Genomic DNA, 18,330 nt, shown 5'->3' on the forward strand with positions numbered 1-18,330 from the left:
TGATAATACAATTTATAAAAAAAAATAAATTTCATTACTAATCAATTTAAAAAAAATGTATAATTTTGTAATAATTCCAAAACTTACTGTAGAATATTTTTTTTATTATGTCTATGATTAAAAGAAAATAATGATTCAACAAATTAAAAAAAAAAAAGATCTGTCAGGTGTGGGGTTCGAACCCACGCTCCCATCGGGAACCAGAGCTTAAATCTGGCGCCTTAGACCGCTCGGCCAACCTGACTTGCTGCTAGGATCGGCTGCACACAGCTACCTGAGGGCACTAAAGTATATTATTTAAAAATATGATACAGTACATTAACAAATACTTTAATCGACAATTTCCACTACGTACTGGCTTCTTTAACATGAGGAAATTCAACATATTGTTTTGAACTTCAACATATTGTTTCATGTTGAGGAAATTCAACATATTGTTTCATTTCCCTAACTGAAACACATTTATTTGATAATCCAATCATATATTTATTAAGCACTGAGGTAAAATAGTATCGTAGTTTCAACATGACGGCGGGACTTAAACTTATTTATCACTCATCGATACGAGTTCGAACTGCTACTGTATGTCTTAAGTTTAGTACTGTTAGGAGCCTTTAAAAGAAACCTTAGTCAGCAATCGTCCCTACCACATTTATGTCTTTCGAGGAAATAAATTTTAAAGTGAACACAATTTGAATAATGAAGACCGAGGGGCAAATATAACTGGTGGAGATCCAGGAAGTTTTCATTGAGCAATACTCAACATTCATTGGGGTATTACATGTCAAATTACCTGTTCTTGCCACCCAATTCGAATGAAAATTGGCTCAATTGATTCTGTTACTATCTTGAAAACATTTCCAAAATAGGTTTCTCCCATGTTTATAGTTTTGGTTAAATTATCTTTTTTAGTTTTATTAATTTGGCGCAATCCGAAAGAACGCCTTTCATTACCTTACAGCTTTACAAATTAATATGACAATTTAATGATTACAAATTACACCTTATACCTTTAAAAATATTATATTAATGAAATTTTACATGAAGTTCAAGTGTAAAACCTAGAGAAAAATTTGCTTATTTTGTTTTGCATAATCCATATCGCTACTATGCTTTAACATTGTACTCTGTGTATTGTACCGTAGAATGAAGTTACTTAGTGACATCCGTGCTGGCTTTGGAACAATCTGTAAGACGAGTAAAGAATGAAACCCCAGTCAAAGGTATTTTCTTTGAACAAATAGTAAAATATATATATATAATTTTTTTTTGTCATATGTGGCACTAACAAATCATTGCAGATATATGATCAACTCCAGTTGCAAATATTCTGTCCAATTGAAAGAGCATTAACAGCATAAACCAAGACTGATGATATCTGTATCAGATAACAGAATTCCTGAGGCACCGTGACGACAACGATGAAAAATGATTTTTGCCTCCTTATTATTTTTATGTTAATCTATTATAATACCTGCTACAGAATTTTATGCTTCCACAGGCCTAAAAATTAAAATCGTTTGGTTGAAGAAGTTTGTCGGGGGGTGCGGTCAGCAAAGAACAACATAAATAAAGAAAACAATATTTATTTATTTTATGCCGACGTTTCGACCTGAGTTTCAGGTTTTCATCAGGGATAGTGGCGTGTAAAGGGGACGGGAAGATGCTAACTGACTGATGAATAAATCGTTAATAAAAATTAATTTAAAATAAATGAATAAAATCGTTTGGAATTAAATTATTTACTAGAAATAACTTAAATTAACAGAAATAAATAAAATCATTTAAGCTTGCCTTAAAAGAATTTGGTTTTGGTATTTCTATCAAAGTATTAACTGTCCAAACCGATTGGCTGAAGATTGCGCTACCAACTTTTTGTTCCTGTGACTTACGGTTGTTCCTTGGGACGGATAGCACAGCTGAAAAAACTTCTGAAGGGATACTTAGTGAGAGCTAGAAAAAAAAAATCAAAACTGGGAGCGGGCCAAAGGGGAAAGTAAAAAACTGCGACCACATGAGGCAATAAATAACACCCTAGCCACCGTGGAAATCAAACTTTCCTCAGGTTCCGGGAAACGTTGGGAACATGTGGGAGTGACCGCACTGTCCCACGGAACCACAACCGTCATCAGCACGCGGTAGCTGTTTTGTCCTCAAGAGATATTAACTTCTGCCTTATCCTGTTTCATACCCGAGAAATGTTGATAACTGAGTATCAGTTTCCAAGTTTTGCCATTATTAAGAGTCTAAAAACGATTGGTTAATAATAATAATAATCTTTATTTATTCTGGAATTGATCCCTTTAGAATAATTTCCAGGCGTCGAAATTAGGCTTTAGAGCCTTAGAGTAAATTACAAAATAGATGAAATTACAAGATGTCATAAAATAAAATAATACAATGAATTTAAAAATATACACATAAACAACAATAATTAACAGAATTATAAAATAATGATAAAACAAATAAAATGAAACCACTTGTCATATCATAAAACATAAGATGACTTTTGATAGTAAATAAAAAGAAAAAAAAATCGAGTACAATTTAACTAAAAAATAATAAATAAAAAGATATAATTTGTGTAAACATTTACAATTGTAAACGAAAATCTAAAATACAAAAAATATATAAAGCGTTTTTGAAACTTTCAATTGATATTCTTCCGGAATTGGGTGGACAGAAGGTAGTCGAAGATACAGGATTTCAAGATTTGAAAGCTGTTAGAACTACGAATAAAGTAGGGAATAGAATTCCATAGGGAAGAGGAATGGATGAGGAAAGATCTACCAAAGGCTGCTGTTCGATGGGCAGTTACATATAAGTCAAGTCTGAAGGCCGTGAGCGGGAATGCACTGAGGACTTAAATTGAAGGATATCTGAGATGTACGATGGACGGCGGGATTGGATAACTTGATAGAGAAATGAAACAAGGAAATATTTACGACGGAAGGAGGAGAATGCCACTTCAACTCTTCATAAAATCGGGTGACAGAGGCGTCCCTGGGGACCCGAAAGGTGAATCGTACAAAGCAATTATTAAACCGTTTTAATTTTGCTTCGAGACCCCCAGAGGTAACCCCGTAAATCACACAGCAATTGTCAAAGTGGGGGAATATTAAGGAAGTAACCAGGAGCCTGCGGATTTGAAAAGGATGTAAGTGAAGAAGATAATTTAAACGCTTCAGGGTGGAAAAGGTACGACAGGAAACGGAGACGTGATTTTTCCAGGAGAGAGTTTGGTCTATAGTGACACTGGCTAATTCTATTCAAGTCTTCTTGAATCTTTTCCGTAGCAACTAATAGGTCAGAAGGTGGGAAGGAAAGGTAAATTTGTAAATCATTTCCGTACAAATGGTATTGAGAATGTTGGATAAGGATGGGAAGGTCATTGATGTAGATAGCGAAAAGGGTAGGGGATAGCGATGAACCCTGAGCGACGCCACAGGTGAGGTTTGCGTCGTTAAAAGATTACGTCGATTTTGGTCTATTGATATTTTCAATTTTTAGTGAAACATATACCAGGGAATTGTTTTACACCACAATCAAGTTCCTGAAGTCAAAACATCGTTCACAGCGACCAATCAACATCTCAACACATTTCAAATCAAATTTTAAATTTTAATCTTTTTATTATATATAATTTTTTTAATCACTGAATTTTTCAACTTGAATGTTGAAATAATTATTTCCTTTTTCATGCTTTTTGATGATATTTAAAAAAAATATATAAATTTGTCTATCTTATGTTGCTCTTTATAAAACACAAAAACCAGATTGTCGCTCTCAGTAGTCTCATGTACATCCACTCTTGATATAATCCATAAAGAGGAGTAGGATAAGATAATAAAAGACATGATCATATACAATCGAAAATACCTTATGGTATAAAGAGAACAAATAAACAATAAAATTATAAAATGTTGGTTTGGAGAAGTTTGTCGGGGGTTGCGGTCAGCAAAGAACAACATAAATAAACAAAACCATATTTATTTATTTTATGCCGACGTTTCGACCTGAGTTTCAGGTCTTCATCAGGGCTATAGAACAAAAGAGATAACAACATTTAGAGTAACATACAAATGAAAAGGAATAGTATACCAACAAATTTAGAATTATACAAAATATTGAACGCACCCCCCGACAACCTTCTCCAAGCATTAATCTACGGTTAACTATCTACACCTCATCATAAATTGTTGATTTATGTTTGGGTCTTGACTGTCTCAGGAACTACTAGATGTGCAATCGCCTATTAACACTCGTGTTGAAGCTACATAGATAAATGTTATGATACATTATAAAAGTTATCTTGTAATACTAATGTGTACACTATTTATAGTAAAAACACGATTTAAAGCGGCCGTTATAAGTTTATTAAGCAGTTCTTTCCCTCGAGGGAGCCCTAAACGAGACTGCCGGATTGGAGTTTAGTTTTTGTCTTTGAGTGTCGGCCGTAGGATTACAACTTGGTCACGATTCTTCGAAGTGAAAAACAGAGAGAAAAATTACTGGTCAATAGCTTTCTTGGATTCGCCTACCCGAGAGAAAAACTATAGCTTTTTCCTTGTTCTCCAGGATCTTCATCGAGGCCCAGTGCCAGGATTCTATCTTTTTTCTCCCCTTTTGTTCAGAACCTATCTATCTAAGAGAGATTTTCGATCTGGATCAATATATTAATAGGTTTTTTTGATACGGTTTAATCGTTTTTAATTCTTTTACTAGAAAATAAATAATTAATGTTTTTTGACTATTACAGAAGAAAAGGACTATTTACTAATTATTATATAAGATGGTCAGGGTTGCGGTCAAAAGTTAAACAAAAATAGTTTACAACTATTTATTTTCCGACGTTTCACCCCACTTTGCAGGGCTTCATCAGGGCTGCTCAAATGAATCGGTTGAACCAATATTTACTAATTAATTTAAAAAAATTATTAAATATTTACTAATAAGTTTCAGAGTATACAAAGGCTGATAGAATGTAATGAATATAATTTCACTATATTATTTTTAGTACATATTTATATAACCTTCCTCAAACCGTCATTAACCTTATTCTTAATGTATTAATTTTTTCTCTTCACTTTCAGAAAATTTAAATATTGAAAAAACTATATTAAATAATGATTCAATAAAAAAATCCATATTTATTTTTTATACCAATTACCTATGTATCATTTTCAGGAGTTTAGGAGAACAATACTTGTTGATTTTTTATGTTAACAAACAAAAATACCATATAACAAAAATCTTATTTAAGATTTTAACAATAAAGTATACATTAGCTGTATTTGAAGGAAATTAAAAGATACTGAACCATGAGAAAAATATTTTTTTTATATGAAATTCAAACTGATCTACTAGGGTCCGATTTATGCAGTTTGATATTTGCCAACAAAATATTTTAAAGTCCTTTTGATTCCATTAAAAATTTAAGTTTATCGGGCGAGTTCATTTCCGATCATTTCAGTGTATTTTAATAAGATTATAAAAAAATAAAATAAAATAATTCATATAATGCTACTATATTCATATACAATGCTCTTTCTTTACAAGTGATTTCCGATTACTGAGTTGAGATATAAATTTTAATTAATCTGACATCACGGTGTTAGTCTAAAATTAAGTATCAATTCAAATAAAACTAATTTTATCCAATTAAGTCTCAAAGCTCTTTAACAATACGTCAAACTACCATCCTCAAAGACAATCTATTAAATAACAGCTTCTATTATTATTATTATTATTATATATAATATATATATACATATTAATTAATTAATAGTTTAAAATTTACAATTGTATTAATCTTTTCACTTAAACTCCACGTTCTCTTAGCCCATTAAATATTTGAAAACAAGTCTATCAATTGTTTACTTCTCAAAGAAAGGACTTCCTCCAATTTGTACATGGCAGAATTATTAACAACTCCCGCTAAAGGGGACCTTTTAAGGAGGAAGAATGTTCCCTGAAAAGGAAGAAGGAAAAGGATAGTTTTCCAAGATCCAGGATCCAAGGGGAAAAGTCCTGGAAGAGGTTTAATTGCCCCTTAGCTCTGGACTCGAAGAGACACCATTAGGAGGACAAATCCAGAAGACAATGAGATCGGGAACAAAGGCCGATATCAGCGAGGGCCACTTAAAATCCTTCCATTCCAGTCACCTCTTCCTCATTTCGCTCTTTATCTCTATCAACGGATCCAGTTTCTGTCCCATTCATCCCCTCGCTTTAAACATCTCGGACTTTATTCCACAGCGATAATTGTTTATTGTTGTTAGAATTGATACAGAATTTGGAATGCAACATGAGATAGCTGAAACATTCTAATATGACTGATCAAATCCTTCCTTGGCAAGAGTTTAAGTCAGGTGTAAGCTTCCGCAACATCGAAGAAATCATTAATTGATTAACCACAAAGAAACATCATAATCTATAAATCCTAAATAATAAATATATCTTCAACTCCCTATATTAAATAATCAAGAAATCTCAATTAAAATAGAAACATCACCAATACGATTACTTAAAATAGTCAATATGTCCGCATTGTAAGATTTAAAATGTTGATAATAAATTACCAAACAATTAGATACTAAACCCAAACCATCCCAACCTATTAATATGAATGGTTAGTTAAAAAGATACTATTAATTAAACATTAAAGTCAATTATTACAGAATTTATATATATGTGATATAACACGCCAGTATATAAATATTTTCTGGAATACGTTCATTAAATCAATTAGAAATTACAGTTAAAATATAAGTGAGACTCTCATGAGTTACAAGTGAAACCTCTTAGGTTCGAGCATTTGTTCATGGTTTTATTATTTTACAAATCATCATATTCTACCGAGCAGTTATTAATCATAAACAAATCTACTAAAAATACGATTCGGGTTGTAACACCGTCTATTAATTACTACAAATTTGTCCATTACTACTATAAGATTATCCATTATTTTTAAAACATTCTATAGTTGAAACCACCTGAAATATAGATAATTTGTTAGAGTTTAAAACAAATTCTAATCGTATAAAAAAAAATTACTTCTTTACCAAACTATTACAGCTTACAGCTTTAGTTTAGAAGACGATTATAATTTACGAGTTGATATAGTTACCATTTTATAAATACTTCGGGCTGAGAAGAAAATAAACTAGACAATTAATCAACTATATGAGAGGTATAGTTAAAAAGATACTATTAATTAAACATTAAAGTCAATTATTACAAGATATTACAAGATACAAGAATTTTTCGTACACAATTGTAATAGTGGTTTGATTTGTGAAAAATTCAACAAAGTTGAGCCAACCCAACAAGTCACAGAAAGTACTCAGCTTTCAATATAGAGTTTTGTTGATTATTTTAATGAACCAACCTTCACTAAATTGGAAAAATACTTGAGAATGATATTCTTCATTCTTCCCTCAATAGAATGTTAGAGGGAGCAGAATGGTGCTGTGGGAAGGAACTGTGGTACTAACTCCAAGGAACAGGATTCGAATCCGGCTGCAGCAGATAATATGAGCACCCCTGTGGATTTGGGGAGCTCTCCGGGGTATACTCAGGCTCATAAAGTTGGTGCCTTTAATTGTAAAAAAATTGGCTGTTAAGCGTAATGATGAACAAATCAGCTCCTTGCACAACCGTTGTTTAAGAAATAGTACTAATTTACAAAGTATTAAACCCCTGATCCTTCATGAGTTCTAATAGTACAAATTTTCATAGAATATTAAGATTTTAGCAAGCAATATATATTGGCATCATAGTTAAAATCATTATTGTAAAGATATATTGGTCAACTAAAATTATAACTCTAAAAATGCTATATATAATTTTATAATATTGAGTTCTTTAAGTATATAGTTTTAATCTACTAACTACATGGAACGAAAATGAAGGCCAATTATAAGTTTCATACCAATACTGAAAAAAAAAAGACTTTGTCAGCCCAAACGCAAAATATCTTCGGATGGGTTTCAAACTAAAAAGCTTCTGGGAAACAAACTCAGTATAAAACTCCCTGGGTGATTTTGGGGTTATGTTTTTCATCTTGGAATCTAAATGTATATGAGCCACATGTTTAATTAAGTTAGTACCTGATTCAAGTTGTTAGTTAAAAAAATATGCGGTCTTGCCTATCACCTTTACGTTCACCTTCAAGTAAAAATGAATTTATACTTATTATAAGCAATAATAATATTATAGCACAGAACCAATAACCGGATAGTGAGACAGGCTAAATGTCTTCACAGGATTAGCTGCACTAGTGTAAACACGAATAGCTGACTTATTTTACTTTTTCCAAACGTTAAAAAATATTTTTTTCAAAAAATTAAAAAGTTTTTTAATTATTACATACGTTTTATCCACCTAAACTGGTGATTTTGACTTGAAGAGGGCAGAGGAGGGGAAAGTGTCTACAACACCGTTTCCTCCCCGATGATTTGTAAACTTAAAAGGTAGGAGGATATTAGAGATTTGAAAACCTACTTCGAACTGCGAAAATAATGGCAAAACATTATACAAAGACTTCTTAAGGCATAAAATTACGTATAAATGTTAGTTATAGAATTCAGCTTTCCAAAAATGTTTAAGAAAAGGGAAAATTTAAAGAAATAAAACCAAGAAGTTGGGAAATTTCAGATCAATCGTTGAATAATAATCCATGCCTTGCAATCTTTATTCCTGTTTTAAGGCAGGGTTGCCAGTATTTTATCGACCACCTATCAGAAAGCCTTAAGGCTGAGATTTAATAAATGAATTAAATATCTGCTTATTAGTCATAAATATTTAAACTTCAACTGGCTATACAGCCACTACTATCTTTAGGGTATTCTGTAGTAAAGATTTGAAGTTTGTTATCTTTCGATTCTTTCGGTTACTGGTTGTCAACAGATGATGGAATACTACAAGGGTCTCTACTACGACCCTTCTCATTCATATTTTCAGACTAATAGTTACGCATTTTTTTTCGCTATTATATATAGTGCTACCTACCCTCTTGTGCAAAAAACAAAAAAGTTAATAATAAAGTTCTTAGGAACGAATAAGAAATCTCATTCATCATTTCCACATCTTTCCCAATAGGCACACTAGCAACCTAAGATACCTGTGTCATATAAAAGCAGAAGCTCTTGTTCGAACAAATAGTTAAAAGTGTATATTTCTATTTCTTTCACTAGTTCAACAGTAGTAATTAGTTTTAATTGATTCTAATACATTTAATGAAATATCGATTTGAAAAAAAAAATTGTCAGTTTAATGTATATTATTTTTATGCTTTATTAACTTTATTAGCATGAACAAATAGTGCATTAATAAATATGTTTAATCTCGGATATCCGAAAAAATGTAGAGTATTTACATTTATTATTTACTAACAAAATAACTGCATCCTAAAATAACTAAGTATAAAATTATTGTATTTCCAGTAATTTATTTATGTAATTTATATCGTTAGATATGAGTGCTTGAAAATAGCTTTACTTTGATACAAACAAATTTTAATCTGTAAATATTTTTTGAAAATACACACTATCATTTTTTTCCTGTAGACCAGATAAACCAATCATTATGAAAAATATTTTTTTTTAGTACAGAATATAAATTAAAATATAATTAGTATTTATACATGTTTTCGTATAATTTTTATTGAAAACTAATACTAGCTTTCACACCCAAGGACAATTGAAATTATGGCTTATATTAATATAGACTCAATTTGCAAAAAAAAAAAATTTAAATTTAAATTTGCAAAAATTATTAAAATTTTTCATAAATCGTAATACTACAAAACATAAATAACGCGGTAATTGATTTATACTTCTTTTCCAGGTTAAGAACACTTACTTCTTCTCATTAATGGTAATAGGAAAATTTTATCACAACTTTAGTCTTGAAATTTATGTTGTGTTACAATATTTAACAAGATGTGAATAAATAATTTATTAAATATAGCGTCAAATAGCAAAAGGAGATAACGCATAAAATCTGCATAGATTACTAAGAACATTAAAGATGTGGTAAACTTCAAATCCAATGTTATAGAAACAGGTCAACATTATGTTAGTACCTTTAACAAAATGACGATAATAAGTATATGGACCACAATAACTAGTAGGGATGGAATATGGAAAATGACAAGGTTTATCTTTTTATTCGATGTAAGTTTTATGGTAACAGAGCCGGGACATCAGAGTATAACAAATAAGATACATTTTTAATTCTAAAAAGCAACGATTTTGGGAAATGAAAAAAAAACAAAAACTGAAAGCTAAAGTTAGCTGTCTATATAACAAAATATATCAAAAATACAGCTAACTACAAAACTACCAAAAAAAGTAAGAACATAAATTGTGCAGAAATAACAAATAAATTACAGTTACATTATTTTTCAATTTTCAATAGTCATAAAAAATAAAATTAAATTAAATTAATAATGATGTAAAAAAACAAGAAAAGATCCTATCTAGGAAACATCATAACATCAGTAGTAGAGGATTTGAAGAGATTTAAGTTAGGGATAAATATGATTGTGAAAATTAAATATCAATACATTACCTAACACAACCACCAACTAATTTATGAAAAAGTGCTCAACGTGGATAAATATAGAATTACGATTCTGTAAGCAGTAACTGTCTTTGGAAGATCATGACTGTGGTGCGAATCCCCAGGAAGTTGGTAAGACTAACAAAACCACATATGAACGATCCTAAATGCAGAGTCCTGATACCAATGAAATGAGGGTGTACAATGCCATGATAAAGCCACCGCTGTTGTACGGTTGAGAGGCCTGGGCTCTAATGGGTACCCTAGAGCGCAGAATTAAGAGATTAGAAGGGAAAGTCCTCCGTACAATTACAGGAGCAAACTGGAATCAGAACCTTAACACGTCGAGAAGAAGGCTAACAGTGAATTGCTTGCAGAGGCTGGTCAGTCAATATCAAGTTATATGAAGGCAAGGAGGTCAAGATGGGCGATACATGTGGCTCGAAGCATCAGGACGCCTCTACACAACAATTAATGTAAGTATAGTTGGAACGAGACCAAGACGGATAGATAAAATCAACAAAGATACAAAAGAGTTGCATGCAGCAAACTGGAAAGCAGTAGCCCTAGACAAGCAGGCCTGGAATTTGGGCCCTCTGTAACTCAGGAAGATGAGGCGTTGGTCTTCGCAGCTGGGAACTGCAGTGAGTAAAAATTGCATGGAGTTAGAATAGGGTGGTATCTTGTGGATAACCTCAGGTATGCCCTGAAATGGCTTCATTAAAAAATTAAATAAATAAAATAAAAGCGTTGAGAAGGGTGGTTCGGGAGGTCAAAGATCTACAAAGTCTGTACACTTTGTAGATTCATTTGAAAAAGTAAAAAAAGCTGGTATGTATCTTATAGAGAAAAAAATGCAATATATATTTTACAGGATGATAGAATTTCTGATGGATCGCCCTGAAGATGGGGAAAGAATCCCGAAACGTTGGTAAAGGAACATTATTTGTACAGTGGAGAAGTTAAGAAAATACTTTTTACTCTATAAAACTTGCATAGAGTTAATGTAAAAATTGATAAGATTTGATTTCTTCTAATATAATAATTTTTAAATGGACTAGATAATGGATAGGTTGTCCGAAACGTCGTCCAGAAAATGAAATAAAGGAGATAAGAAGTATTAGGCAACCCTAATACCCTTAGCCGATTAAATAATTATGGTAATTGATTATTTGCTAAGAACAAACTGATCCTTCTTCATTTTCTAAGGTATTTTTTCGTCCGCCCTTTAGTATATTGTGCCAAAGAGCCATCAATTTCCTCGCTGACTTTGCGTTTTCAATAGCTTTAGATTTTTTCGTCGGTAATGCACCTGGTCTTTGATAAAAGCTGCTCCGGCAGAAAGAAGCCGATGACTGATCGTCTTCCAGCCATTGTGGAAGAGCTAGAATGAGCAGGTATTTGTCGCAGGTCCCAGTGGAGCAAGTGGTCACAGCGAAATTTGTTTCCATCCATCCTTTGTTACTTCGTTTTAGAGCCGGCATGTGGGGAAAAAATAGATGCCCCTCTCGGTCAAAAAACGGTAGTCCTCCCTCATGATGGCTTGAAAGGGGAAATTTATAGTTTTCGCTCCTCCTCCACAATGGGGCACTGCGTTTAGGACCTTACGTTTTTAGCCGTGAGTTTGTAAAGCACAGGATTACATTCATTCTATAGTTTACTCTGAAACACCCATTTGGTTTTAGTCCCTTGAATCCGTGTCCTGAAACCTGAACTGGTACCATATTTAAAATGTTTCCTGTGGTTCAAATTCACAAGAACAGGATTTTTAAAATAGATATCGACGGATTATGCACCTACTTTTCATTTTATAGTTTTATAATTTATTTACAGACAATCTGTCTTAGGGACTGCATTGGGCATTGATGGAATTATTAAAATGATCACACTCGAAATAAACTAACATAGCAAAAATAACAATGATATTACAAATAATAAAATAATAAATTATTTCATAATGATGTGATTAATATAATATTATAGAATATTATAAGTGAGTAATTTTGCTAATGGTGGAAGAATAGTCACTTCCGGGAATGTTGGAGTAATTTAATTTACATATTATGCTCTCATTTTTTTTATATATAATAATAATAATAAAGGCTTAACGAACCAGAAGGTTCGATGCCGATACCACCAAATACTCTTTTCACACATCCTGCCAGTGATCCCCCTCCAAACCCAATTCCACTAAATCAGTTTTAACGCAGTCCTCCTATCTACGTTTCGGTCTACCCCTAGGACGTTTACCCGTTGATTCAGTGTTAATTAACATTTTAGGGATCCGCCCGTTACTAAGCCCTACAACGTTATATGCCCATCTTACACGCCGCAATTCTATCTTGAATTATATTTACCGGATGCAGTTCCCTTGATTCAGGGTTGTGTAATCTTTTAAATTCTCCCGTTAATTCATTCTTTTTCGGTCCGAATATTTTATTTTCGAAAACCTTAAGACGCTGTTCATCCCTTAGTGTAAGAGGCCACGTCTCACATCCATAAAGAACAGTGGGAAGGATAATGGTTTTGTAAATTCTAATTTTTAAGTTTTTCGATAGAAGGCGCGAACTAAGCAGTTTCGAACTTTTTTATATATACTTATATTTTTTAATTAAGGAAATTTTATAACTCAGTCTTTTAAATTAACACATTTATTTATGCTATCATTCGGCCTAACAATGGCCATTTTCAAGTTGTTATTATAGACTTATAATTACAACTCTAGCAGAACACTTGAAATAATTTAAAATGATATGTTAATTTATTGAATTGTTATTATATATTTAATTCATTGTTATGTATATTTCCAAATTTGTTTGTTTTTTATATCTATTAATTTTGATGTTTCTCTGAATAATAGCTGTCATCTCTTTTTGTTTTTTTCAGCTCTGCTGAAGACCTGAAATTCAGGACGAAACGTCGCTACGAATAAATATTATTTGCAGACCGTTTATTTTTTAAATTTACTGCACGGGATTAAATGAATATTGTTGGCGTTATTTGAAATGTGTAAAACAATTTACTAAATAACATGTACTTGGTGGCTTGGCCCAAAAACAACTGATGTCCAAATTATAATTTGAAAAAAAAAAACACTGCGAATTTTTAGAAACGAAAATAAACATATCGCTGCTCCTGAACAAAAAATACGCGACTGTAAAAATTTGTGTACTTGACTTTATTGTGTACAAAATATCGATTACTAAAGGCCTCTTAGAGCATTACTTTTGTACGTAATATTTAATTATTTTATATAGAGCGTTATTAAATCTGTTAATAAACTTGACATTGACATAAAAAACTTGACATGTTCGTAGTAGTCAAAGGACAGACATGATTTAAAAGATATGATAAATCGAAAGTTAAACATTTGCGAAACATTTTTAAATGATACTAGTTTTTTTGAAATTTGAGTAGAAGTTATTGGTTTTTAAAAATTAATATAATAAAATTATAAAAGATGCAGATAAAATAGAATGACATTAGATTAATTTTTATATATTCTTGCTTGAGAGTGGTTTAGTTTATTTAAAAACAATATTTGATCCTTTTTCTCAACTTTGAGAAAAAGGATCAAATATTGTTTTTAAATAGAATGACATTTTTAATCAATCAAAAAGTGAAATTAGTTTGAATCATAATCATAATCATCATACTAATGAGTAGACTAAAATTGATGAAGTAATAATCCGACTTCATTTTTATTGGGTTGTAAAATAAGTTCGTAGCGTTTTTACTGGTGAATTCAATAAAAACTTTAGATTCTTGTAAATATTTTTACTCAATTAATATGACCCATTTTGATCTATTACACGTTGCCATCTTTCAGATAATTTTTAATTCCGTCCTCACAGAACTTCTTACATTTTTGCGCGTTTTGCTGTCCTGGAGCGAATTAGTGTATTTCCCGTTAAGAGAGTTTTGAAAGGCTCGAAATAAGTAAAAAAGTTCTGGTGAATAGGGTGGGTGGTGATCACATCCCAGCCAAACTCCAATATTTTCTGTCGGGTCTGCGAAGACGCAAAGATCGTGATGAAAAATTATGCCTTTGAGATGCTGGACGTTTTTGCTTAACTTGATGCTTGACATATGTTAAGCGTTTCTGCGATAACTCGTGCCAAAGAGTGAGAGTTTTCTGCGACAAGTCAAAATTTCGCGTTCTGAACCGAGCAAATCAATTACGGACGGTGCTTTCTCCTAAGGAATCATCACCATACACACTGAAAATTTTGTTAACCGTCTGTGCAGCAGATTTTCCTTTTCGGAAATAAAAAATGATTGTGACGAAATTAAAATTTTTTCTCTTCCATTTTGAGCAAGCAAATACCACTTAAAGATAAGGAATCTCGGCTGAAACTAATTCTTTTTTAGAATATGTAAACATTATTGACCAAATAAACATGATTTTATAAATACAGAGAGGATTAAATTGAAATACGCTACGAACTTATTTTACAATACAATATTTTATTTTTTAATATAATTTTGTTATAGGAAATTTCTGAAAGCTATAGAAGCGTCCCCTCCCCTCTTTCAGCCTTTTTTTTTTCTGGAACTAACCAAAATGAATCGATTTTCTATCACATTTTTAAATAATTTGTTGAAAATAATATCCATTAATAATAAATCCATTTAGTGATATGCCGACATATTGTATATATTATTTACTAGAACTAGAGCTACATACTACAAAATATATAGTGAGCCGGATTATGAAACGGTTGGCTATGACAATCGATGCCAAAGTAGTTTCCTTAATTGCAAGGCCTTGTTCTCCTTTGAAACACTTTTCTCATTACAATGGCTTCTGGGATGAACTTTTATGGCTGTCAGTAAGGAGCTAAGGAAAACAAGAAAAGCCAACATTCTTTGTACGATGTATCCGATTCTTATTCAAGTTTCCAATTTTTATTTTCTTAGACCACTAAGCAAGGAGATAGGATAATAAGGAAATTTCATCGAGTGGATAATTAGTTACGTCGTTATAAATCAGGTGAGATCATCTATTCCTATCAAATATGATGAAGCAACATTTCCTACAACATCGAAATCCATACTCAAGAACCTGAATAAACTTATATAAAGAAATATATACTATTTGGATGTCCACCTTATATGTATATTGTTAACAATGAAGTTAAAATTGTTTGAGTTAACAATGAAGGTGAGGTCTTACCATTAATCTGTACAACTTTTAAATAATGGACACAAACGATCATTATCCACCTATAAACATGATACAAAACTTGTGGACAAAGTTTCAAGATGTTATTTTAATTAATTAGCCTTAGTCAACTAGGCAAGCCGAAAGGGTAATAAGGAAACTTCGTCGCGTGGATAATTACTTATAAAGCAGGTGAAATCATCTATTCCTATCAAATATATTGAAGACACTTCTCCCACAACAACAAAATCTGTACTCAAAAGCCTGAATAAACTTATATAAAGAAATATATTCTATTTGGTTGCCCCCATTAAAATAATTTCAGAAATTTTAAATACAGATTAATCTTTTAAAACTAAAGACAAATTTGCATTTTTCCTACATGAAGGAATGTAGGCATAAAGAAACCTTCAAAATAATATATTTTCTGTTGGTTAATAAATAAAACTAGATTCGAGAGACAAGGTTTTTTATTACTCACAAAACTCATTACATTACACTCACACAAGGTACAAGCACACAATCTAGCGGAAAAAAGACAAAACAGGGTATATGAGCATATGAACATATGCCTTCTATATTTACTAATAAATTTAGGATTACAATATTAACATTTTCCATAATTGGAGTAAAGTTGATACAAATGCATATTTCATCTACACCATCTAGAGGACTTTTTCAGAGGCAACTGAAAGGTGTTAAAGAGATATCAGGAACAAAATAAATTCTTAGAAATTTAATCATGTTATTCAAAATTCAAAATTTAATTAACTTTACTGAAAATCATACAACTACTAACAAATCATTGTGGAGGACCACTAAAAAACTGCTGAATTTCAAAGATTTTAACCACCCACTTCTCACCGAATCCCAAACCTGGACCAGAACTGTCGCAGAAAAATCACAAACATTCCAACACCTCTCTAAAACCTTTATTCCACATCCTGATATCCTTAACCCAATTTACCTCGAATGTATTGAAGCAGAACTAAATATTCCGCTCCAAATGACTCTCTCACCTAAAGCACTTCTTCCTACTGAAATATCTAGCATCATTTAAAGATTACCTACCAGCAAAGCTCCTGGATACCACCTAATAACATCCCACATTCTAAAACTTCTTCCTCGGAAAGCCATCCTATTCCTCATCTACATATATAACGCCGTACTCCGTTTCAAATATTTTCCTGACCTCTGGAAATTATCTCTAGTTAAAATGATCCCCAAACCCCAAAAGCCACCAGAATACCCAGCATCCTAAGGCCCTATTTCTCTATTACCGATCATAGGCAAAATCCAATCATATAATTCCTGATTAATTCATAAATTCAGAACATCCCACTCTACTATCCAGCGATGTCATCGTGTGGTGGACGTAGTCTCGTTAACCCATTAATTTTATTCCAAACTCTCCAATCCCATATCACAGCCCTCGAAGAATGGTGTCGTAATTGGAGGATTAAGATAAATTCAAACAAATCCCATCAAATCACATGTGCCCTTCGTCGTAAACCTACCGACTGCCGTTTAGTTTCATTTAATAATGCTACTCCTACCCCTGTCGAACAGATCCGCTACCTTGGACTACATCTGGATAAACTACTAACCTAGAATCCTCTCAGGAGACTGAAAAGGCAGGAAACTGCACGTCGATTTCGACTATCACAACACTTACTAGACAAACGGTCTAAACTAAGGACCAACTCATTTCAAAAAACTGATCTACATGACTGTAATAAGGATAATACATATGGAGTTGAGCTTTGAGGCTCCATTAAACCTTCGATTTCCTCTTGTAACCAATCCTAATATCCAAAACCCTTCGTAAAATCCTCAGTGCTCCTTACTTTGTCACAAATAAAATCATACATAAAGACCTTAATGTTTCCAATGTAACCGATCTAGCCCGAACCAGATATCATTCCTTCCATTACAAACTCCCTCACCACCCAAACCCACAAGTTTCTAACCTTGCTTCCTCTTCCATTCCTGACAATCCTCCGAGGCGCCTGAAAAGAAGATGACCTCGTGACCTTATATTATAAAATGTTTTTAGAGTTCTACTGCTGGGTAGTTTCTCTACATGCTGTATCATATCATTATCATTATGTCATTATGATCAAATTTACTTGTTGTATTGTTTATACAGTAGTAAATATCAATAAATAAATAAAAATAAAAAATTTACTGAATGTATTATATAATATACAGTTGTAAATTTCAGTAAAGATATTTTTTAAAAATCTTAATTTTCGTTTATCATTCTTAAGTGTTAATCTAAGACGATGATTTAAGTTTTGGATTGGATTGGAGTTCGGCTCTGGCCGTTAACAGGTGCACATCAGGTCCGCGCTGTCCTTATGTGTGGGCGGGCTATAGTTGTCCGATTCGATTGAAAATTGGCACAGTCGAGGATATTGGTGCAAGAGAGTTGTCTGCCGATTTTCGAGTGGATCGAGCGGATATTTGGAGGTCTAGCGAGAGGAGAAGCGGCGACACCAAGCCGGGGCCGGCTGCTGTTATCACTTGGAAGGCGCAGACCTGTCGCCCCCCACCATACACTGCACCCAGCTGGTGGACAATCAAGGTCACCTTATCTT

General features: G+C 32.4%; 1 long non-coding RNA gene and 1 other non-coding gene across 2 annotated transcripts in view; both read right to left on the reverse strand.

Annotated features, from left to right (window-relative positions):
- Positions 1-161: 161 nt before the first annotated feature.
- On the reverse strand, positions 162-244 carry TRNAL-UAA (transfer RNA leucine (anticodon UAA)). Its single transcript has one exon. It is a non-coding gene; the product is annotated as a tRNA-Leu (tRNA).
- A 350-nt stretch (positions 245-594) lies between these two features.
- LOC136795920 (uncharacterized) overlaps positions 595-18,330 on the reverse strand; it is a 56,771-nt gene continuing 39,035 nt past the window's right edge. The window contains exon 3 of the long non-coding RNA XR_010843627.1: positions 595-1,187. This is a non-coding gene — a long non-coding RNA (uncharacterized lncRNA). The remainder of the gene's footprint in view (positions 1,188-18,330) is intronic.

The sequence above is a fragment of the Halyomorpha halys genome, unplaced genomic scaffold, assembly GCF_000696795.3.
Source record: "Halyomorpha halys isolate HHAL.00 unplaced genomic scaffold, Hhal_1.1 Scaffold1234.1, whole genome shotgun sequence".
NCBI classification, from domain to species: Eukaryota; Metazoa; Arthropoda; class Insecta; order Hemiptera; family Pentatomidae; genus Halyomorpha; species Halyomorpha halys.